The sequence below is a fragment of the Dasypus novemcinctus genome, chromosome 9, assembly GCF_030445035.2.
Source record: "Dasypus novemcinctus isolate mDasNov1 chromosome 9, mDasNov1.1.hap2, whole genome shotgun sequence".
Lineage (NCBI taxonomy): Eukaryota > Metazoa > Chordata > Mammalia > Cingulata > Dasypodidae > Dasypus > Dasypus novemcinctus.
The window spans coordinates 100,713,509-100,737,489 of record NC_080681.1 but is presented as its reverse complement, the minus strand read 5'-3'; the positions used below and the strand labels follow the sequence as shown (position 1 = coordinate 100,737,489).

The 23,981-nt window shown below is 47.8% G+C and overlaps 1 protein-coding gene and 1 long non-coding RNA gene across 2 annotated transcripts in view; both read right to left on the bottom strand.

Annotated features, from left to right (window-relative positions):
* Positions 1-23,981, bottom strand: part of CSMD2 (CUB and Sushi multiple domains 2) — a 671,930-nt gene that overhangs the window by 557,676 nt on the left and 90,273 nt on the right. The gene's annotated exons all lie outside the window — the stretch shown is intronic.
* LOC131279800 (uncharacterized) lies at positions 9,267-23,281 on the bottom strand. Its single transcript, XR_009187257.1, has 4 exons — positions 23,127-23,281; positions 16,341-16,515; positions 12,379-12,511; positions 9,267-9,394 (listed from the first exon to the last, which is right to left on the bottom strand). It is a non-coding gene; the product is annotated as an uncharacterized lncRNA (long non-coding RNA).

Sequence of the window (23,981 nt, the reverse complement as noted above, 5' to 3'; positions counted from 1 at the left end):
AATTGGGGTATTAAAAAATGAAAAATATCATAAAACTTTGTTTTTGATATTTTGTCTTTCATCACTGTAATAGGTGTTTCCCTGCATGTAGAGTGGCATGGCAATCTCCAATCCTTCCTCAGTGTCTACATCCTTTTTTTTTAATTTTTAATTTTTCTTTAAAAAAATTTTAGATCACAGTAAAGTCACATATACAATATAGGGGACTCCCATATACCCAAGATCAAACCCTTTTCCCCCTTCCCCAGCAATGATCTTTTTACATGTGGATGTTATATTTGCTACAGCTGTTGTACAGATATTGAAACATAGCAACTAACCATGGTTCCATTATGGTTTACATTATGGTTTATATTTTAGACTGTACACTTTTATAAATTTTTGGTTACATTATGGTTTACATTTTAGACTATATATTTTTAAAAATTTTTGGTGAAATTTAATGTGGCCTACATCCATTGTTACACGATTTTATGGAACACTTCTGTTGCCTCCCAGTTACTCCCTCCTCCATTCTATTCTTCTCTCTCCCTCCCCTCAGGGCCCACAGTGACAACCAAGCTTCACTGCTTGAAGGACATGAGTGGGAAAGAATTGTACCCCCATTCTGGGGAGGCTTGATGTTCTCAGACAGAGGAGAGGATATCTCTAAAGAGCATGGTGGCTCCCAACTGGGGAGGACAGACTAGTGTGTCAAGACCCTCAGCATTGTTGCAAGTATCTATGATCTTGCAAAAATTCTTTTGTATTTAATATTTCCACCCTTTGGTCTACATCTTTTTCCAAATGCTTCACTGGTTAGCATTTGGTATTAAACCCTTGGTGCAAGGGAGGCTCATCCCTGGGAATCATGTTCCATGCCCAGGATAAGGTAATGAGTTTATTTGATGAGTTTGGCTTAGGGAGAAGCTACATTTGAGTAACAAGGAGGTTTTCAGGAGGTAACTCTTAGGCAATAGATATTATTAGGCTAAGTTTCAATTTTACAAGAATAAAGTTCATAGGTACAAGCATTAATATCAAGGAATTGATGTATTGGCCTGTTTTCTTTTATCAGGCACTGCCTATGTACTCTAAAGATTCTTGCCACTCTATTAGAGAATATAGTAGGACACCCCAGGAAAGGAATTTAATTTTTTGTTGTTGTTATTTAGTGGGTCTCCACCCAGTGAGATAATACCCTATGGCCACATGAATACATTCATGTTCCATAGAGGCATGACACAAGTGCACTCTTCCCCACATATCCCTTGTAATGGTTAGGTTAATGTGTCAACTTGGCCAGGTAATTGTGCCCAGCTGTTTGGTCAAGCAAGCATTGGGCTAATTGTAATACAAGGTTATTTATGGACTTTAGTCACCAGTGAGTTTACTGAATAAATAGCTGATTACATCTACATCAATCAGAGAGATTGTCATCAGCAATAAGTGACGCTTCATCCAATCAACTGAATGCCTTAAAAGGAGAAGTGATTTCAGCATTTAGAGAGAATTTCCCAGTTCATCTTTGGACAGCCAACATCTCCCGGAAACTAACCTAGAATCTTCATTGGACTTTCATTGCAGCCCCTGGTTTGCAGCCTGTCTGTGGAACCTGGACTTGTGCATCCCCATGGTCACATGAGAGACCCTTATATAATCTCATATATTTACAGATATCTCCTGTTGATTCTGCTTTTGTAGAGAACCCTGACTAATACATCCTCCCACCATTGACACCCTGACCAGTGATCATCCCCTGCCACAGTTGTCAAAAGAATACTCCCACAATTGTATTCTCAATCACAGTCCTCAACCCATTGCAATGATGAATACAAACCATTATACCTTTTGCCAAAACCTATAAAATTGTACGATGCCAAGTGTAAACCATAATGTAAACTATAGACCATGGTAGTGTATTGAAATATTGAATGCTTCAATATTTGTTCGTCAATTGTAACAAATGTACCACACTAATGTTAGATATTATTAATCAGGGAAAATGTGAGAAGGGGGATGGAATGGGTTATATGGGAATCCCCTGTATTTTCGATGTAACTTTTCTGAAAATAAAACTTCTTTAAAAATAAGTTAAAAAAAGAAACACATTTCATCAGAACTATTTTCTATAATCACAATTGGTTAGCAACTCTGTTATGGGAATTAATAAACACTCATTTGAAACTTGAAAAAAAAAGTGCTTTGTCAGTCATACCTGCTTAGGGAGGGAATGGGCTGCCTCACAAGCTCAATTCAATTTTTTTTTAGCAGTGATTTCCATTTTATTAAAATATGACAGCCAGCTTCCTAATACATATATTATTTCCAATTTTCTCAATAGCTCTACAAAGTAGGCATTATTATCTCCACTTTGAAGGTGGGAATTCTCAAGCTCAATGAGGTTAAGTGATCTGCTGCAACACACAGCCACTAATCAAATACTTATTAAGCATCAATGGATCTAGATCTGAGAAGGTGTGGAAACATACTAGATTATCCTTGCCTGTGCCTTGGGCCAAACTCAACTGGATATGACTTTGATTCTGTCAGTGAGAGGGACCATCAGAGCAACTGATCTCAATCTTGAACTTTGGAGTCCGTTTGTATATCAGAGTGACCCCATTATTGCATGTGCATAAATCTTTATTCCAGTTTGATAGAGAAACACAGGTGGAAAGGAGAAATTAAAGACTAGGGATTCATCCAATGTCTTCGAGGAAAGTGGCGATCTTCTGAGGATAGGAGCAGAATTGTGAGTTTGTCCCTGCATAAATGTCATTTTGGTTTGTGCTTCAGGCATTAGGTGAAACTAGAGATTAGGGCCAGATCCAAGGGCATAAAGACCAGGAATGACAGAGGTGGACTGTCCCTCTAATGTTTAACACTATTTTTTTGATTAAACATTACTTCCTCTGAGAAAGGACTAAGAGATCCCTGATAAATGATCTCAGAGCACTGAGTACTTTTATTTCTGAAAACTCAGAATGAATTAATTAGTAATTGAATATTTGTTACATATCTATCTTTCCTTCTTGATGGTGAGTGCCTTGAAATCAAGAACTAGGTTTAATTTTTTCACTGCATCACTAATGCATGGCACCTATTAGGTGCAAAATAGAATGAATGAATGTATGAATGAATGTTTACTATTAGAGGATAGACAGAAAAGAGTTAACATAACAGGCCTGACTGCTATCCTTTGAAAAGCCAGTGTATAAGGTTCCCACCATTCCCAGAACTGATAAGAGTATGTCATTTATCAGTTTCATGAAAAGTCATATGGTTTATGCTGAGCACCTATGTTTCTCATGGGAAAGTGGAATTTTGGTGCAGGCCAGGCAGAGGTTATTTACATGATCAGCTCCCAGTAAAAACCCAGGACACTGAGTTTCTTAATGAGCTTTCTTGGTTGGCAGCATTTCAACTCATTGCTGGAGGAATTAAATGAGTACTACGTGATTCCACTGGGGGAGAGCCCTTGGATGCTGGTGCCTGGTTTCCTCCAGACTTTACCCCATGCACCTTTTTCCTTCGCTGATTTTGCTTTGTATCCTTGTGCCATAATAAATCAGACCTGAGAGGTTGACTATATTCTGAGTTCCTGTGAGTCCTCTTAGCAAATATCAAACCTGGGGGTGGTCTTGGTGACCCTCAACAGAGATGGTGACAAAGTAATGCAACCAGATTCTTTTGGAAAGTACAATTGGTAGGTTATACTCCAAAGTGTGTTCTAGAGGATATGAATGGGTGTTCACTGGTTATACAGAACTAGAAAATGTTGAGTTAAACAAAATTAAGCAGGACATAAGCAAAAAAATAAAGTGTTTCTGGGGCTCTTAATAAAGGTAATATTGCACTTAAATCTCCAAGGCAGGAATAGATTACGTGATAACTCCCAAACTCACTTGTTCCTCAACTCTTATTTTTAGAGCACCATGTGGTCTGGGGTCCTATGGAATACTCTTTGGGAAATGGTATGTCCAAAGGGGGCAGGTCACAGAACTTAGGCCATTACTACATTGACCAGGAGGCCACTGATGTTCCTGGTCTTGGAAGTCTTAAAACTCAGAGTAACCAAAAATCTGAAGATCTGGGATCCTTGTCACAAACCCCCATTTTTTACAGTGATCATGCATGGCTCTTCCTTGCAGCCTTAAAAGGCCCAACTAATATAGAATTATCCTTGAATAAACAGTAATATAGCAAATTGGGCCTTTATTGAATGATTCGCATTTAAGGCTCTTAGCACATCAAACAGTGATATGAAAAAGACATGTCAATTGACCTTGGGAACAAAAGAGTGAATGTAAGCAACATTTGTCACACTGACAGGCTTGGCAAATAGTGTTTTGATTCACCAGCAGCCCCACTCCAGACAGCCACCACTAGTTAGATACATAAACCATTAAGCTTAAAACAGAATTATCATTACAGGCATCATCTAGTAATTTGCAGGTAATTGACGGACATTAGTCATAATTATGTACAATACACAGACACACACACACCCCTACAAACACATATTCTCTCTGGTTATTCCCACTTGCATTTCGTCAAAAGCTTCTAAAAACAGAAAACTTGGAAAAATTGGATTGGCCCTGCCTTTAAGTGTTAATGTCAGATACCTGCTGAAAAACCCCCAAATTAAGTCCAAAGGATCTTCTCTCCAATGTTTTAGCCTATCCAGAAAACCCCCAGTGGCTCTGCAAACCTCTGGTTTCAGCTGCACATGTGCAGCTTTTGAAGGTCTGGGTAACTGTCCTGAATGTGGTTGCGTAGGAGCAATGCTAGGCTGCCAAAGATCCGTAAAGTCTTTCTAAGACATGTATGGACTTTCGAAGAAAGGTTTGGAGTCATAGCAGGCCCACCTGCTGAGTTCTAAAAATAGGGGAGCAGCTTTGTCCATTCAGAATGCAAATTCTCTAAGCACACGCCCTTTGTCAACACCCAGGGTATTTCCAAAAGAACTGCAGCGACCACAGCTGTGGCAGGAAATTCCTAGGCATAAGCTCTGAGTTCTCCATCCCAACAGTTCACAAACAGCATTCCATAAAATGCTTGTCAATGCAATGTTAGTAGATAGGCCTGGAAAAAGGGACCAATAATTTGGGGGAAAACTAAATATAAGGTAGCACCACAATCACCAAACTGTATACCAAGGTGCCTCCAGGTTACTGCAGGGAATTTAAAGGGGTGCCATGAGATATTTTAAGTTTTCAAGGGAAATGGTGATACTTAGCATCTGTTGGACATGCAAGTATTCACTTGAGGTCATTTATAGTTTCAACATCAAGCTGCATTCATTTTGATGGCATATCTTTCCAAAGCTGGGGGGTCTGCGGTGGGTGTGCTATAAAGTTGGTACTGTGTGAAAGTCAAGGTGGAGAGAATTTGAGGGTGTGGTATCCAGTCTGATTTCAAGGTTAGAGAAATTGTGTGGTGCCCAACAAGCACACACATTCCATTAATAAGTAGCTGAGTTTATTTAAGGATGAAATAAAAATACTACTTTCTCTTTCAATTTGTATTCATTATTTTTTCAAACAGCTGCAAAGTTGTTAGGACATAAATATTTATTCAGTTATTTGGGCCTAACTACTTAATAAACAGAGCTGTCAAGTGTTTCTTTTAATCCCAGAGACACCATGAAAAAATTACCAAGACACAAATGGCACCTTAAACTAAGAAATTTTGGGAACTTCTGTATTAGGTTATTAAAAGCTCTGAGAAGTCCTGCAGCATGAAAATAGACAAATGCAGTTGAACCCGACATGTCCCACACTTCTCTGTCCCCAGCTCAGTACCCCCATAAACAGCCTTCATTATGATCAGCCTTCATTATGAGAAATCTGGATTGATATTACCCATAATTTGCTCTATGATTACAGATTCAAAAAGAGCACTATCGTGGTTAGTAATCGAAGAAAATGTGGCACTGGTGTGGAGAAAGTGGCCATGGTGGCTGCTGGGGGTGGGGAATGGGAGGAAGAGATGAGATGTGGAGGCATTTTCAGGACTTGGAGTTGTCCTGGGTGGTGCTGCAGGGACAATTACCAGACATTGTAGGTCCTCCCATGGCCCACTGGATGGAACGTGGGAGAGTGTGGGCTATGGTGTGGACCATTGACCATGAGGTGCAGCAGTGCTCAGAGATGTATTCACCAAATGCAATGAATGTGTCATGATGATGGAGGAGAATGTTGCTATGAGGGGAGTAGTCGGGTGAGGGGGGTGGGGGTTCCATGGGGACCTCATATTTTTTAATGTAATATTTTTTAAAAATGAATTAAAAAATAAATAAATAAATATATAAATATATAAAAAAGAGCCCAGAGATTGACTTACTCCCATTGTTAACATCTCATCAATCGTTCATTCAACAAATAGTGATTGTATGCCCTTTTAAGTATCATGTACTGTGCTTGATTCTGAGCATTGAAATTCCTAAGTCATGGACTCTGCCCTCAAGGAGTCTACCATCAAAAGAAAATGTGTACATCAATTTATGCAGAAATCCAGCCACTTCTCATCACCCTCATTATCCCATCTTGGCTCAATCCACCTCCATCTCTTGCCTTAATTACTGTAATAACTTCCTAACTAGCCTCCCTGCTTTCAACCCTTGTCCACTCAACACAGCAGCGGATATGATTGATCATTGTAAGTCAGATCACGTCTCTTCTCAGCTCAGAATCCTTCAAAAAGTGCCCCACTTGGCTTGGAATAAAGCCAAAATCTTCATAATGACCTAGGCAATCTTCTGCCACCACCACCCACTCCCACTCCATTACCTATCTCCTGACCACTAACTAGTGTCCCCCTCCTCCAGCTATACTGGCCTTTATTGATACCTCAAACCTACCTGGCAAGCTTCTGCCTCAGGGCCTTCGCACCTGCTATTCCCACAGCTTTGGCCAGCATCCCATCTCTTCTCCCAGATGTGCATGGCTAGTTGCCTCACCTCCTTCAGCTGTTTGCCTCAATACCACCTTTTCCCTGATTACCCTACTCAAAACTGCACGCCTCCTCCTGGCTCCATCTCTTGGCTCCTGGTTCCCCTGCCCTGCATTTTTCTATAACACTTACTACTTTTTGACATATATATTTGATTACTGCTTATTTATTAAGTCCGCTTTCCCCCACTAGCATGTAAATTCCATGAAGACAGGGATTTTTAACCATTTGGCTCACTGATCTATAGAACAGCCCGTGGCACTCAATAGGAGTTAATAATTTGATTATTCGTGAAGACATAATGTTAATGCAACATAGTAAGTACAATGCTAGTGATGGGCCCAAGGACTTTGACATCACTTGCCTGAGATGATCTAAAAGGATAAATTACTAGCTAATAAAGGGGCATGGAGGGGCATGGAAGGTGAGGGAGGTCATTTTAAGCAAAAGGGATGGCATAAGCAGAAGAAAGACAAAATCTAACTTTACATGTAATTTATGAAATTCTTCTCCAGCCCATGACAGGAGAACAAATGGATGCAACCAGCTGTTCATCTCCACTTGGTTGCTGTGACTGCTTAATTACCAGTCTCCCCAAGAGAGGGGTTTTTTTTGGGAGGTTGCCCAGCCTTCCAGCAGATGCAGATTTTATTTACCTCCATGGGATCCTGGAAAACCCTGACCCATTGTGGTCTTCCATGACAGAGCACTGAGTGTGGGGGTGGGAGCGGGACTGACGAGGGCGACTTCGAGGAGGAGGAGACTTCATGTTCCAGAAGACTGCCACCTCTGACATCTACCTCTCCCAGAATCAGCCCAGCGATGTCACCCATTTGGGAATGGCTGCTCCTCCCCATCAAGACTGCCCTAGAAGACTGGACACACCACCTTGGGGGCTCGATGAGCAAATGAGACTGATCCAGGCCCTCGGGTGGTGCCGGCCTAGGATGCGGCACCATTTGGAGGAGCTTTGCGTTTTCTGTTCCTCTCGTGCCAAGCACACACACCCTCCAGGCATTGTCCAAATACCCTACAGTGGTTGGCGGTGTCTCCCCACTTGGAGATTCTCCACCTGGGGTCCTAGCCCTTCTGACAGATATGGAGGCCACATGGGAAGGCAGCTGTTGGAGCACCTGAGAGCTCTGGGGAAGCCTAAGATGGGTAACAGGTCTGCAGAGCACGGGGAGGTTGGAAGGAGAGAATGGAGTGCACCAGCCCTGAGGGAGTGGCCTGCTCCTGCATCATGCTGCCCCTCCTGCTGGCCACCAGGGCCCGTTCGGAGCATTGACCCTGGTCTACAAAGCTTGGGTCTCCACATTGAAGACAGCACTTTCTCATGTGCCACCTACAGCACCTGTATCCACGTTAATGACTACCATAATCGCCTGCACACCCACCACTGGAAGGTACTGGACATGGAGCTGCAGGTGCTCAGGGCCTATCCTTGTGAACTGGACAGAAATATTTCTTGGACATGGTTGGAGGCCAGAGGCAGACCCCGAAGCCTGGGAAACAATGTCCATGTTCTGCCCGTTCTCCACAGAACGAGAATAAGTAGAAGCCTCTGGATCCACAGCCTTCGGGAGGAGCTGTGGAGATTCCCTTCTGAGCAAGAGGTTCCAGGGCCTCTGTCCAGGCTAGGACCCAGGGCTGTGGAAACAGGGCCAGCTGAGCCCATGGCGTGCCGTGGGAGCCAGAGCCCCAGGCGGGGGTGGGGTGGGCAGCGGAAGGACAGTCTGAGTTGCCGCATCCCCCAAGGGAGTTTTGGCAGTCGACAGTAAAAAGCCTCCTACAGGTCTGTAGACGGGAGAGGGACCAGGGACAATGAGACAGGCGGGCTACCTGAGAAATTCTACAGGTCGTTTGGGAACTCTCGCAGGCTCTGCTTCCCAGGGTCTGCTCTCATTTCCACCGTTTTTCGGGGCCACTGCGGAGGGAAGCCGTTTGCGTCACAGCTGCTGGCCCTGGGTTCTGGACTGTGCTGTCCCTGGATTCTACCTCTCTGCCTGGGCCCTCGGGGTTTGGCAACTGCCAGGTTGACTTTGGATGGCACCGTTTGGGTCCCCTTAGTGCCACACTCTGCCAAGCAAGGACTGGCCCTGCCCAACCGCCTCATCCCCAGGATCCTGCCCATGTCTGTGCAGAGTGAGATGACACCGGGAAGGGATGGGACCCCGGAGACAGCAGCACGCTTTAAGGGACTGACAGGAGAAAGCAAAGGAGGACTTGTCACCTCCACAGAGAGACTCCCACCCATCACACCCCCCGTGTTGCCCCGTCATCATCCATCACTCACTCGGCTCTGTCTTCCTCATGACACTTACCTCTAACCGAATGTCATGTTTATATGCATTTGCTTGTTAATTGCCTGTCATCCTCTGCTTGAATGTCCGCTCCACTTAGAGCAAGGACTTTGTCCATCTTGCTTATTCTGTATCTTCAGTGCCTAGCCCTGTACCTGGCACAAAGGGGCACTTGATAAATATGTGTGAAATTGAACGAAGGAATGAGGAGTTAGCGGGGATGGAGAAGCTAGAAAACAAGCATTTTAGGAGGAATGAGGTCAATATCAGCAAACACTTTAGAGAAGACCAGTACGAGAGGACCAAGAGGGTCAGTGGCCCTGACAGGAGAACAGTGGTGACCTTTGCCAGGGCAGTATCAGGGGTGTGGTGGGACTGAAACCAGGATTAGAGAGGGCTAAGCTGTTAAAAGGCTCTGAGCTGAGCTGTAGTCACCAAGTTTAACAGCTCTCTCAAGAAGTGGCTTTGAAAGAAGGGCAATGGCAAGCCCCTTTTAAACAAAAGCCTTTATTGCCTGCTAATCAGAACCTGCTCGTTTCTAGCTTTCTCTCCTGCCCACCCCTTCCTGTGGCTTCTTTCAGGGTATGCACCATTAATCATCTCCCATTACTTAATTTTTTAATAGAAGAAGCAAGTTCATGGGCGTTTGTTTTAGCCTGATGTTCCTTCTCTTGGTGGGATAACAATTGATACCATCAGTGACCTCATTAATCAGCAGGAACAATTAGAATGATGTAAGCGGGGGACAATTTGCGTGTAGACTGGGAAAGATTGAAAGGTCACCACTGTCTCTGAGTCAGAACAGGACACTTCCATGACTGGCTCCTCATTAGTCCACCTTCTTGGGACCCTCCAGGCAAAGCAAAGACAAGAAATCTGCAAGGAAGGTTAAAATTTAGTGCCAAACATAAGGTTCAGGATGGATCCAACTTTTGCTGCAGGGGTCTGTTGCCCCTGAGCCCCTCTTCCTGCCTTCCTTCCTTGGGGACAACAGGTGTGCCTTGCTCTAGAGATTTCTGAAAACGCAGATGAAATTACAACTCAAGTAGATGAACTTCTTTAAGTGTAACAAGAAAGCATACAATTCCAAAGCAACCCATGGTGCATCTTTTTTGATCAAGAGACATGTTCTCTGCAAAGTGCACAATCATTGTTTTCATTCCTTTTTGAAAGTTCTGGTGGGAAAGTCAGGAAACTGCGACAGGTATGGAATATCCAGGTTTCAACGAGCCATTTACAAATGAAACAGAAGGTTAACAGTGGGCTAGACATTACCATAAAAAGATCGATACTTTACTGGTTCCCGACAGTGTGCAGATGTCAGCTGGGAATAAGGTGCTAGCGGCCTGAGGCAGTGCTACATCCTCAGTCCTGGTCTGTCCACCAGAAATTTATTTTAAATAAGCTCCTTACTTTGGAATAATTTTAGATTTGCAGAAAAGTTGCAAAATAGTGCAGAGTTCCTATATACCTTCATCCAATTTCTCCTAATGTGAAAATCTTACAAAACCACTTTTACTCAAAACTAACCAAAGTCTAAGATTGGCATTGGTATTTTACTACAAATTACAGACTTTATGAGGATTTCATCAGTTTTTCTATAAATGTCCTTTTTTCTATTTCAAGATCCAATCCAGGGTATCATATTGCATTTAGCGCCATCATTTTTAATATCTTTTATGGGGACATGGATGGCACATTGATCAACTAACAACTGGTATAAAGCTGGCAGGGATGCACTCAATGACCGAAACCGGAATCTAAACAGCCCCTTGGGCTTAATCTAGAGCCATTGCATTAAAGACAGATAAAAGTAAAGTTTTGTCCTTGGATCCTAGATCTCCAACTGCAAAAGTTGTTTCCAAACGGCCCATTGCCAAACAATCTTGGAACTCATGGTTGACTTTGATGGTGCAACATGGTGCCAAGAAAGATTATGAGACCTTGGGATACCTTCCCAGCAGTAGAGCGTACAGAGGAAGGAGGCAATGATTCTGGTCTAAACTTGCGGGCTTGTTTACCTCCTAAATGCTGTTATGTTTCTAAATAATTTTTAAAGTAGAAATCTTTCAGAAACACAAGAAAGGATGACAATAATATAAGGAGCATCCCTGTATCCCCCACCAATTAAAGAAATGAAACACTGCAAACACACTTGGAACCCCTGGGTAGCTCCCCCTCCCCTTGGCATGTGACAAAGCCCTTCATACGCTGGCTCTGACTCCTCTCCTGTCACTCGTCACCCTCACCACATACGACAATAACAGTAAACAAACAAGTGAAAGGTCAGCCCAGCCCCAGCTCTCCAGGCAGACGAAAAGAGGCGATCCCCAGAATATCGCCACGGCTCTTTCCCTTGGTGCGTTTCCCCTGCTTGGATTATTCTCCCCACCCCATTCACCCCCTGCTCCTCGCCTCCTTAGCAATGCCTTCCCTGCTTTCCCCAGGTGCTCAGGTCACAGCTCTCCAAACGCACTGGCTTGTCTAGCTGTCATGTTTCTGCCTCGAGAGTGTGAGATTTCCAAAGTCAGGAGCCCATGACCGGTTCACCTCTGGATCCTGAATGCCAAGCATAGACCTGGAATGGAAGGCCCATGGCACAGCGAAACGATGATGGAAACAGTCCGTAAAACCAGACTGCTTGGGTTTGAGCCTGGTTTTGCTCCTTATCAGCTGTGTGGCCTTGGGCATGTTTACTGAACATCTCTGTGCCTCATTTTCTTCTTTGTCAAATGGGAATTAATAATGACTTCTCTCTCATAGGGTAGTTGAGATGATTCAATGAGCTGATTCAGGAAAATGTTCCGCTTGGTGGTGGGTACTAGCACGTGCTCAATGGCTACCATTATAAGTATTGCTATCAAGGTGGTTAGCTCCTGGCAGCGACCGTCACCTAGCCTGGGTTTCTATAAACGCAGGACCTGGGTTAAGGATTTGGGGGCAGGTGAGTTTATTTGGAATGTGAACCCAGGAAGCATCGGGAGGGTGTGGGGAAGTGAGACAGGGAAGGGGTCCCAGTCACAGGAGGTGGCACGCCCATTGGGTAGGGCTGGGCGTGGGTACAGCTGAGGGAGAGGGGGCTGGGGTACGGAGTCACCAACTCCCTCCCCTACCTATGAAGTCTCCACTCCATGTGTACCTGAGCAGGTGGTGTGCAGCAGGACTTCTGACTGGGCCCCTGGCTGTGTGGCATTTTGCTGTCCTCGAGATCCTCGAGTGTCACTCTCTCTCCAGCTTCACTCCATCCCGATCCCAAATTCCCAAGGCTGCCACTGCAGAGATGAGACGACATTGGGAGCGGAACTGGGCAAGCAGCCGGTAGGCTGCGCTGTCCTTGATGCCAGGCTGATGGTCAGCAGCGAGCTTGCCTTCTCCCATCTCCTGGACCCTAAGTCCCCCCATTTCCCTCAGCTGCCCCACTCGGACATTTTTTTCTGTCGATTTTGTAGCTAGAGTATCCTGGCAAGAGAGAAGCCCTAGCTCCCGGGAGTATCCCATAGGGACACTCACAGCCCATTAGAGTGATTTGCAGCCCAGTCCCCACCCCTTCCCAGCAGGCGGCTCAGAGGCGGGCCAGGGTGGAGCGAGGCTCCAGCTGCAGCTCCCACACTCCACCCCCTCCTCCAGGCTGCAGGCTCCTATCACGGCCCTCCCCTGCCCCCTTGCGTGTTTGTCCCCTATGCCTGATAATTAGGCTGAGTTTATTAAACCACGGGCTGCAGCTCTGCTCACCATAGATTTTCCTGCGAGGACTGCAGAGATGGTAAAAACAACAACCCACCTTGTCTCTCGGCTTATTTACTAACTTGGCCATAAATAATCAGGGTGATTTGCATATTACTACTTGGCTTTTTATAGCACTACACATCTGAGCTCTGGCAGGCAAGCCAGGGGCTGGGGTGAGGAGGTGAGCCCTGCTCGGGGCTGGCAAGGACTTAGCCCACAAAGGCTTTTGACTTCCCTCTTTCACCCAGAGGGTCAGGTGGGCTTGGTTGTGCCACGGCCTAAAAGCAGAGACGGTGAGGATAGGGGCTTGGGAGAAGAGGAAGCCATGCAGCGCCCCCTGGTCGGGGGCAGAGATGGGCACAGCTGTAGTGGAGAGTGTTAACTCCAAGACTTCCCTTTCTGCCCCTGCACAGACGCACCCATTATATATACAGGAATTGGTCAGAGAAGAGCACTCACAGGCTTGAACCAGATCCGTGGCTCTGCCGTTTAAGTACTGTGTGACCCCGGGCAGGTCACTTGCCCTCTCTGATCCTCTTTTCCTCATCTGTGAAACGGCGGTCATAACAGTACCTACCTCAGAGGTTCTTGTGATGCGTGACACACAAGTGCTTGATATGATGATGATTTTAAAAACCCTACAGCTACCAAACAAAACTGATGAAGACAAATAAGCTGAGACTTCCTCTAAGAAAAAAGAGAGCAGGCCACTCTGCAAGGCTGTGGTGGTAGAACGGAAAGATGGAAGGACCCGCGGCTGCATGGGGCTGCAGCCCCGCCGGGCAGAGGAGGGTGGGCGCCGGCCCGAGGGCCCACGGAGCTGCCGGGCCCTGGCTCCCGGGGAGCACCTGGAATTCTGCCCTGCTCCTCTGGCCTTATCAAGCTCCGTTTAGTCCTCTTGCCACGTAACTGAACGCCACTCCCCCCCGCCACAGCCCTGAAGAGGCGTCTCTGCCGCTGGCCAGACAGAAAGCCTTTTCACCAAGCTGGAAGCCTGGGTGCTACGTTTTGGATCCCAGCCTTGGGTGGAGTCCCAGCCTAATCCCGGCTTTAGGAGCCTCTGCCTCTGGGGCCTGGGAGGGGAACGTCGCAGGCAATGAAATGCCGCTCTGGTTCCCACCTGCCCTGGTTCCCACCTGCTTACGAAATGCTGCCCTGGTTCCCACCTGCTTACGAAAAGCCGCCCTGGTTCCCACCTGCTTATGAAAAGCCACCCTGGTTCCCACCTGCTTACAAAAGCCGCCCTGGTTCCCACCTGCTTACACGCGCGCCCATATTTGAGGCTCCTGCGAATCTGGAGACTAAGCGGCCTGCCAAGTCCCATGGGACAGAAGCTACCGCGCTGAGGGGTCATGGCAGGACAGGAAGAGATAAGCAGTGAGCAGGGTAACGTGCCCCAGGTCATGGGCTCAAGTACTCGGGGACAATGCGACCACAAGGTCACTGCTACCAGTGGAAAAGGACAGAGCCAGCAGGACCACCAGCAGCCAGCAGCGGTTCAGCCCGATGACAGGGCAGGGGCCTTGCTCAGGGCCTCTTCACCAGCGGGGCCTCTGTCTGGCGGCCTCTTCGCCAGCTCTGCTCTAGCCTTGCGATGCCAGCGAGTCCTTCCGCCAATCTTCACCCCACCAGGTGTTCCCCAGGGCGGTCTCTCTTGTAGCACCCTATTTATTTCCTTCGGAAAGTTTACCAGACCTACCATCTTTTTGTTGGTCTGATTGTTTACTGATTATTCTCTCCTACGGGAGGCTAATTTCGGGGGAGATGGAGATTGTACGTCTTGTCCCCCACTGTTTTCCCAGGGCCAGCTACGGCGCCTGTAGGGTGACCACACACCCAGCATAATTAACACATCGCACAGTCACCCTCAGTTCCTGGCCCTTGACAGGTGCTCAGTGACTATGCAGGGAACGGATGAATGAACGGATGAACCAACGACAGCAGAGGAACCGGCTAGTGTGGATCGTAGCACACCCCAGATCGTGCTTAGTACCTGTTGCTTTCCTAATCCCCTCCCGAGACCCCTGTGGTTTGAATCCTCGTCAAGCACCACCCCTCACATCTTACCTGGCTTGTCCCATTGCATCTGTGATGGCTCAAAAGCCCCTCCTTCCACCATGTGGAACCTTCAGTTCACCTTCGCAGGCCTGCCTCTGGGTCGCCCAAGCCACTGCAGTGGCTGGAATTGACCCCTTGGATTTCACGACACCGTGAGGATACGGAGGAGAGGGGAAGAAGAAAGGCAGGAAAGCAGAGTCCCAGGAGCTAAAGGGGAGGATCAGACCCAGAAGGCTCAACAGAGGCGGACACCAGGGAGGGCAAGCAGGGTGAGGCCAAGCAAAGGCCCTGGGTCAGGCAAGCGAACATCCTGGGAAGGGCATCTGCAGGGGAGGGGCCTCTGAGACCAGACTTCAGGGGGCAAAGGCCCAAGGAGATGTAGACATAGACAAAGAGAGCAGAGACTCCCCAGGGAGCACCTCAGAAGTGAAGGGAGGAGAGTGTGGACAGTTGGGGGGAGGAGCAGGTAGCAGTGGCAAGCGGTGGCTTTTTAAAATCTGCTTTTTAAAGAATAACAGCTGAGCATGTGTGTAGGGCAAAGTGAAGAAGCGGAAAAAAGGTGAGCGAGATATCCAAGAGATAACAGCCACTCAGGTGGGAAAATCCAAGTGGGAATGGACCTGGGAGCCCAGGGAAAAAGGACAGATGGAAACCAGGAGGCTGCCTGTGGCCCAGGGAGAGCCTTTGAGGAACATCTCTGTAAAATGAAAATGGAGGCCTTCTGCTAAGTTTAGGACTAGCTACACGATTTTCAGGGTCCAGAGCAAAATGAAAATGCCCTTGTTCAAAAATGATTCAGAATTTCAAGATGGCGGCAGCAGAGCATTCAACCAAGTACAAAGCCCTACTGAGCACGGGACCTCATATGACTGTGCAGGCCACACAGCCCTGGAGCCGGCCCTGGCTGGACACAAGGGCGGGAAGGGAGAAAGGAGAAGAGGGAGAGGTCAACAAGGGCATGTGACGCAGCATGGCCTAGGTCTAGGCCCCAGGGAGGACCAAGGTGGCCAGCAGAGGACTCTGAAATGGAGCAGAGAGGGGAATCTCGAAGGTGGCAGGGGCAGACACGGCTCCAGGCCTTTTCCTCCAATCCCCCCTGACAGTCCTATGCTCTCTCTATGGCTCTCCAATGCCTCCAGGAAAATCCAATTCCTCCATCAGCCGGCCTTAAACAGCCTCTCCAGCCTGCTGCTCATCCCAGGACCACTGGCCAGACCAGCAAGGACAGAGTCCTTGCTGCACGTAGGTTCCAAACCCCACTTCTCAAGGTCCCCTCAAACATACTTTGAATAGTCCCTCATCCCAGCCATTGCTCACACTATATCCTGCTCCTGGAATGACCTCCTTTGTCCTGTCCTTCCAGCCAAGTCCGATGGGTTCTTCGCAGCCCAGCTTGGTCCTTCCAGGAAGCCTTCACAGATATGGCCCTGCCTTGCAGCAACTTGCAGTGTCGCCTTCCCTGGCTCCTGTCTCCTCATCTGCCCCTGTAGAACTGAACCCAGGGGAGCTCATGCAGCTGCTAAGTGGTTGGCAGGATGAGGGGGTGGGGGTCCCAGAAAGCCTGGGTTTCATCCACTGGTTTAAGACAGGTTAAATGGGGAAAAGAAAACAATTATAAAATGGGATGTACAATAGAATCCAATTTTGGTAAAATCAATGTGTAAGTGTGCGTGTGCGTGTGTCATCAATGGTTCTCTATGGGTGGCAACATGAGAGCTGATTTTTAGAAATTCATCTTCACTGTAGTCTGCATTTTCCAAGTTTCCTATAATTAGGATGTATTTATATAACCCTAAAAATACACAGGAGAAGGGAAGGAGAAGGACTAGGAGGCAGAGGACGAGGCTGCCCTGGAGGAGGCTGGCGTGCCTCCCTGCTCCCCAGTGAGCCTGCCCGCGGCATCCTGGAATTCCCTTTCATCTGGAGCCCACTGCTGAGCAACCAGGCAACAAATGTAGGATTTATGTAGGTCATGGGACTCCCTGTTTCTATTTTTTTTCCCTCTCTTCCACTTTGTATTTTATAAGAATCTAATTTTAAACTCTCCAGATGCCATATTTTTATCTTTGCAATTGATTCTCGGTGGAAATGGAGTAACAGAAGTGCCATGTATCTTTTTAATGGAAAAGGGTGAAAAGACCACAAAGGCCAGGGCAGCAGTCCTTGCCCAGCCCCCATCAGGGCTGGGGCTCACCTTCATGATGTCCTCCCCCTGCTCCCACCAGGAAGTTGAGATGCACAGAGACCCCACCCATGGCATCTGCTTTTTGCCTCAATTTAGACAGCTGATTGCACAAGAGACCATGCCCATGGGTAGGAAGAGACCTTGGGACAGAAGAGAAAATTTCAACTAGAGGCAATTTTGCTCCCACCTCCCCATGGGGACCTTTGGCAATGTCCAAGGACATTTTTTGTTTCTGGAACTGGGCGAGGGGATTGTTACTGGAATCTAGTGGGTAGAAGCTGGCAATGCTGATAAACATCCTACAACACACAGGAGAGCCCCACAACATCAACAGCACTGAGGCAGAGAAAGCCTGCCCGATAGGGTGCCAGGCTCTGTGCCATGATCATTTCACTTGGACTGCCAGGTGGCCTCCAACTCTGACAGCTGGACCTTTGTTGAAGCTGCCTTACTGCACCAGACCAGGCCCTGGCACCTCCTGAGAACCAAGGACCAAAGCTTCCTGCTGTCATCCCATTGTTGAGAATGGGGCTCAGAAGCCCAACTGCCTGAATTGAAATCCTACAAGTCACTTAATTGCCCTGTGCCTCGGTTTCCTCATCTGCAAAATGGGGACACATACTGCATAGGGTTATTATAGACTTAAAAGAGTTAATACATGAAAAGTGCTTACAGCGGGAAGCAGATTTGGCTCAACTGATAGAATATCCACCTACCACATGGGAGGTCCAGGGTTCAAACCCAGGACCTCCTGACCTGTGTGGTGAGCTGGCCCACACGCGGTGCTGATGCACACAAGGGATGCTGTGCCACACAGGGGTTTCCCCCACGTAGGGGAGCCCCATGCACAAGGAGCGTGCCCCACAAGGAGAGCCGTCCTGTGCAAAAAAGCACAGCCTGCCCAGGAGTGGTGCCGCACACACAAAGAGCTGATGCAGCAAGAGGACACAACAAAAAAAAAGACAGAGATTCCTGGTGCCACTGACAAGAATGCAAGTGGTCACAGAAGAACACACAGTGAATGGACACAGAGAACAGACAACGGGTGGGGGTGTGTGTAAGAGGAGAGAAATAAATAAATAATAAATCTTTTTTAAAAAAGTGCTTAGAGCAGCACCTGGCACACAGTAAGTGCTCAATGAATAACAGGCATTTGTAGTATTACCAGATGAGTGAAACTGCAGTGTGTTCCCACATACAGACACACAAACGTACACCACCTCTGGCTTCTGCATGACCTCTTGGAAGCCTTCCAACCACCAACAGGGTGGAAGTATTATCCTGATTTTTTGAATGAGGAAATTGTTGCTTGGGTCAGTGAAAGAACTCACTTAAAGCACCTCCCAATCCTCCCTGTGCACCCGTGTGTGGTCCCCACAGCAGCATGCAGGGAATTTGCTGACCTTCCCTCCAGAAGAGTTAAGCAGGATGGATGTGGTGTTTTGGACCCACAACTTCCTGACCTTGGTGAATCTGAAATCAATGTGAGCACATTCTACGATGGCCTTTGATTCCCTGGGCTCCAGGTGCTGGCAATAGCTCGGAACGAGCCTGAGCAAGTACCCACCAGGTCTTCCGAGACTCTACAGTGCCTTCTGAGGCATCAACATTAGGACCCAAACTAAAAATAAATCCCTACACTTTTGGCTATTTTTATTACCAAGTAATGCATGCCATTGACATCCATCGGGGTAACAAACATCCAACTTGGTAACAAAGGAGTGGCTTATGCATTTGACACTGGCACTTTAATGTGGATGCCTTAAAATGGCCACATCAGGAAGTCCCACTGTGGCCACGTTTCAGGATATCATTTGAGCTGAAATGTGGGGATGCACGGGAGGGGAAAGTGGTGGGGAGGGTGGAGGGAGGGCACCAGGGGTGGGAGAGGGGCATGAGAACCATGTGTGAGGGCCCATCCCCGAGGGTGGGGCAACCTCCACACCCCGGTGCCTGGACCTGGCTCTGCTGTGGTCACCTGTTTGATGGCCCCCAGCTCCATCCTTGCTTCAGCTGGTCTGTAAAACCCCATCCTCTAACCCCACAGCTGACAGTCCCCAGGGAAGCACAGCAAGAAAACAGGCTGTAAAAACCAATGCCCAAAGGGAAGTGGACGTGGCTCAACTGATAGTGTCCGCCTACCATATAGGAGGTCCAAGGTTCACACCCAGGGCCTCCTGGCCCATGTGGTGAGCTGAGCCACACGCAGTGCTGCCACGTGCAAGGAACACCGTGCCGCACAGGGGTGCCTCCACGTAGGGGTGCCCCACGTGCAAGGAGTGCAACCCACAAGGAGAGCCGCCCAGCGCAAAAAAAGTGCAGCCTGCCCAGGAGTGGCGCTGCACACACAGAGAGCTGACGCAGCAAGATGCTGTAACAAAAAGAGACACAGATTCCCAGTGCTCCTGACAAGAACGCAAGCGGACACAGAAGAACACACAGAGAATGGACACAGAGAGCAGAAAATGGGGTGGGGGAAGGGGAGAGAAATAAATAAAAATAATAAATCTTTAAAAAACAAAACAAAACAAACCAATGCCCAAAGCCTTATCTGTGAGAGGGGACACCCTAAGCCACCCCCTTCCCCTGGGCTTTGCTCCCTCCCTCCTGATGGTCTCTTTCCTCCGAGCGAGTCTGCTGGATTCTCTGGAACAAACCTTCCTCTTTGCTCAGTGCCCTGTTATGCCTTTGGGCCTCCAACATTTTTCTTCTTTGCCTTGCTCAGTCTTTCCACTCTCAGAGATGGGACTAATTCTGGCAAATGAGCGCAGCATCCAAGATGCCGAACAGCAGATGCCATCAGTCTTGGGTTAGGCAGCCCAGAAACCTCCATTAGAAGCCACCCCAAGGAATTGCCACTTCTCTCCTCTGGGGCTAGGTCTGACCATGTACCAAGGGCACCACCCAGCCCTTGCTGGGCCGGCTACAGAGGGTAAGAGCACTGACTTGAGAGTCAGCAGACCTGGCTTTAATCCCCTTTCCAGTGCTCACCAGATGCTCAAGTTTGGGACAGGGACTTGTTCTCTCTCAAGTCCCATGTTCTTATCTGTTCAATGGAGGAAATAATGCCAACCTCATGTAACTGTTGTGAGGCTCAAATGAGATAATCCAGAGAGACCCTATAGCACTGTGCCTGGAACACAGCAAATGTTCAGTAAGGCGTACACTTCTTTTATTATTATTATGCATCCTCTACTGTAGGAGTTCTGAACGTGGGCTTCAAAGACAGGTTCCAAGGGTGTTTGCGAGTCCACCAAAATTAAATGCCAAATTGTAACTGAATGTGTGTGTCTTGTGGGGGGAGAGTCCATAGCTGTCATCAGATTTCAAAGGGGTCCACGACTCTCTCCCCCCACCAGAGTTAGGAACTTGAAACAACACTGCATAGTGGCTGAGATTATGAACTTGGAAGTCTGCCTGGGTCCAAATCCTGGCTCTGCCACTTGCTAGCTGTGTACCCTTGATCAAGCCACTTCCCTACTCCTCGCTCCAGTTGCCATCCGCAGTGCACCTCATGGGGTTGTTGAGAGCAACAGTGAGATGTTGCCTCTCAAGCCTAGAAGACTTCAGGTACATAGAATTGTTTTGTGTGTGGTGATATAATTGTTAATTTTTACTATCAGGAACTACTGCTCCCAAGCCTGCTTTTGATTTGCCCCATCCACTCTCCTCCTTTCTCTTTCCCTTCAGCAATCCCCTCTCTGTCTTGGAATTTCCTCCCCCTTGGCATGCCTTGCTCCTTGGCCTCTGGAAACACCGTCTAAACCAGGGGTTCTTAACAAGGGGCCCAGGAGCTTGCACTGAAATTCACAAAAACATTATTTTTGTGGGGACATGTTGGTGTGGGTGTGGTGTATTTATTAAGTAACACATAGTAGAGTGTGGACTTAGTAAGGGGTCCGTGGTTTTCACCTGACTGTCAAAGGGGTCCCTGGAACAAAAACGGTTAAGAATCCCTGTTCTAAACCAACAGAGGGAAGGGAAGAAGGAAGGGAGGGGGAGAATCAAGCCTTGGGGCTTAGCAACCAGCCTGGTGTAGGGAGGTGTGCAATGAAGCTAGAGGTTCAAGGCCTGTTCAAGACAGGGCATGTCTGACCTGCAGTCAGGAGGCAGGAGCAGATTCTCAAGGCAGCTGCTGGGAGGAGCGGGGTAGAGAGCCAGGAGGGGGTCGGGCGCTGGCCAAGGGAGCCAGGGCTCAGGGCAGGGCGTGGACCAGCCAGGAGGCCAGGCTGTCTGCAGCACAGCAGGTGCACACCTGTCCAGTGCATCCCAGAGCTGGGGCCCTTGCAGCATGCTCCCCCCTCACCCCACCTCTGTGAGGATGAGCATGGTGGGCTCAGGGTCTGGGGAACAGCGCTGCCTGTAGCCAAGCAGGGATGGGGAGCATGCAGAGTGACACCCAGTCACCAAATCAGAAACATCATGAATTCCTGGAAATGAGAGGAAGCAACACAGCAAGGCGGACAGCAATCGATGCTACCACCAGGCCTGTTAGGCCCTTGCGGATTCACAGAGAAAGTGAAGCTGGCTCTCTCGGCCAGCAGCAAAGGCACCCTCGAGGATGGACACTCTCAGCCACATCAGGGCTGTACCGGCAGCCAGAGCAGGCTGGTTTTAGGGGCTGGACTCGAGAAATGATCCTGCTCCCGCACGCGCAATTGCTTTCAATGACTCATGGCCCTGGATAGTGATTAAAGGGGGAAATGTTGAGAAATGCATGTTTACCCAAATTCTATGCTTGATTGGAATGAAACACACATCATTAGCTATAAAAGTAGGATTAAGACAATAGAGCATTATTTGCAAATGACAAACAGTCACGGGCACAGACACAAACATGAGCGGAAGATGTACATCTCAGCCACGAATGCCAAGTTCTACTGCTTCTGAGACACAGTTCTCAAGCCCTGTCTGAGTAGGTGCATCTGAGCCTTTCCTTAGTTCCTCTCCTTTTAACAGACTCTATAGAGGGCAGGTGGGGGACTTATGCATAAGCAGCAAGGAGTCGGCCATTCTAGGGAGCCAGAGACCCCATAGCAGCCGAGAAGGGCCCTGTGACAGTGTGAGCTTATTTTAAGAATCTAAAAAAGAAGAAAGATTATGTTTGTAAACTAATCTTCCTCTGGGTGTGATACCCTTTGATTATGTTGGAGTCAGTTGAGAGCCTCTTGATTGGATTACCTGTTAAGATTGCTTTGAGGGGGAAGCAGACTTGGCCCAATGGATAGGGCGTCTGCCTACCACATGGGAGGTCTGCGGTTCAAACCCCGGGCCTCCTTGACCCGTGTGGAGCTGGCCCATGCGCGGTGCTGATGCGCGCAAGGAGTGCCGTGCCACGCAGGGGTGTCCCCCGCGTAGGGGAGCCACGCACAAGGAGTACGCCCCATAAGGAGAGCCGCCCAGCGCGAAAGAAAGTGCAGCCTGCCCAAGAATGGTGCCGCCCACAAGGAGAGCTGACACAACAAGATGATGCAACAAAAAGAAACACAGATTCCCGGTGCTGCAGATAAGGATAGAAGTGGTCAGAGAAGAACACACAGTGAATGGACACAGAGAGCAGACAACTGGGGGGGGGGGGAGCCCAATCCCATGGTTATTTCAAACTGAGCCAGTGATGACTAAGTCCCCTGAGGCTTTCATTCATATGGCAACTCTTTGGAGCTGCCTCTTCTACCCTGTACCACTGTCACCAACTTCCGAAGGACCTAAATGTGCAGGGTATCCCTTCATTGGATGAATATTTATTGAGACCCACCACGCACCACTGCAGGGAAAGCTCCACTAGCTCCTGAGCCTGGGCCACCTTACTCACCATCGTAATCTTGGGACCAACAGAGCACAGGAAAGGGAAGGGACAAGAGAAGGGACAGAGAGAAGCCCCCAGGCCAGGTACTGTGCCAGGTGCTTGACACACTTACATCAGCTCACTGGTCCTCTCAACAGCTCTCCCATTTGGTAGATGAGGAGAAAAAGTTCAACGGTACTTTCCCAAGGCCACAGAGCCAGCAAATGGTAGAGGCAAATTCAAACCCAGGACTGCCTGACTTTTAAAACTCCTCTAAGCTCCCTAAATTCATACTGATAGTGAGAGGCTGTCTTTCTCTCCTGCCCTCCAGTAGGCTCTGGCAATTTTAAAAGGCCATTATGAGACACACCCAATGATGTGCCTTGACTATTTCATAAAAGACAAAAATAACATAATGCTGCCTGGCCTCAGGGGTGTAGTTATATTTAGAGAAAGGAGTGAAAGGGAGAACTTTTCTACAAAAGCATATCCGGCAGGAGTGCAACTTAGCCAAAAGTATGAAAGTGCAATTCAGACACTTTATTTTTCATCTGTCCAGCGGGAAAACATCTATGCAATTTGAACCTTTTCAGAATCACTCTCACATTCAAGTATCCAAGGGTTGACTCAGTCTGTTTCTTATCGCCATCAGACTTTGAAAACTCCACCTCCCCCTTCATAATTACTCCAGGCAATCAGCACCAACTGATCAATCAAAGAAAGAAAATTGCAGGTTTGAAGCTTTAATTAAATCTATCCGGCACTATCTAATTAAAGAAAATCTTTACTCTTCTACATACTCCAAAATAGAAGGAGCCCACTCCTTCGGGGTTTTACAAATAATTTGCCATGTCGAAGCCTTCACCTAGCTTATGTTGAAGGAAGAGCACATCAGAGGACAGAGAGAGTTACTCGATTTTTTTCTTTTTTGCCCACATACAGGTAAATTCCAATATGGGGGCAGGAGGGGGCAGTAGGGGAATAAATG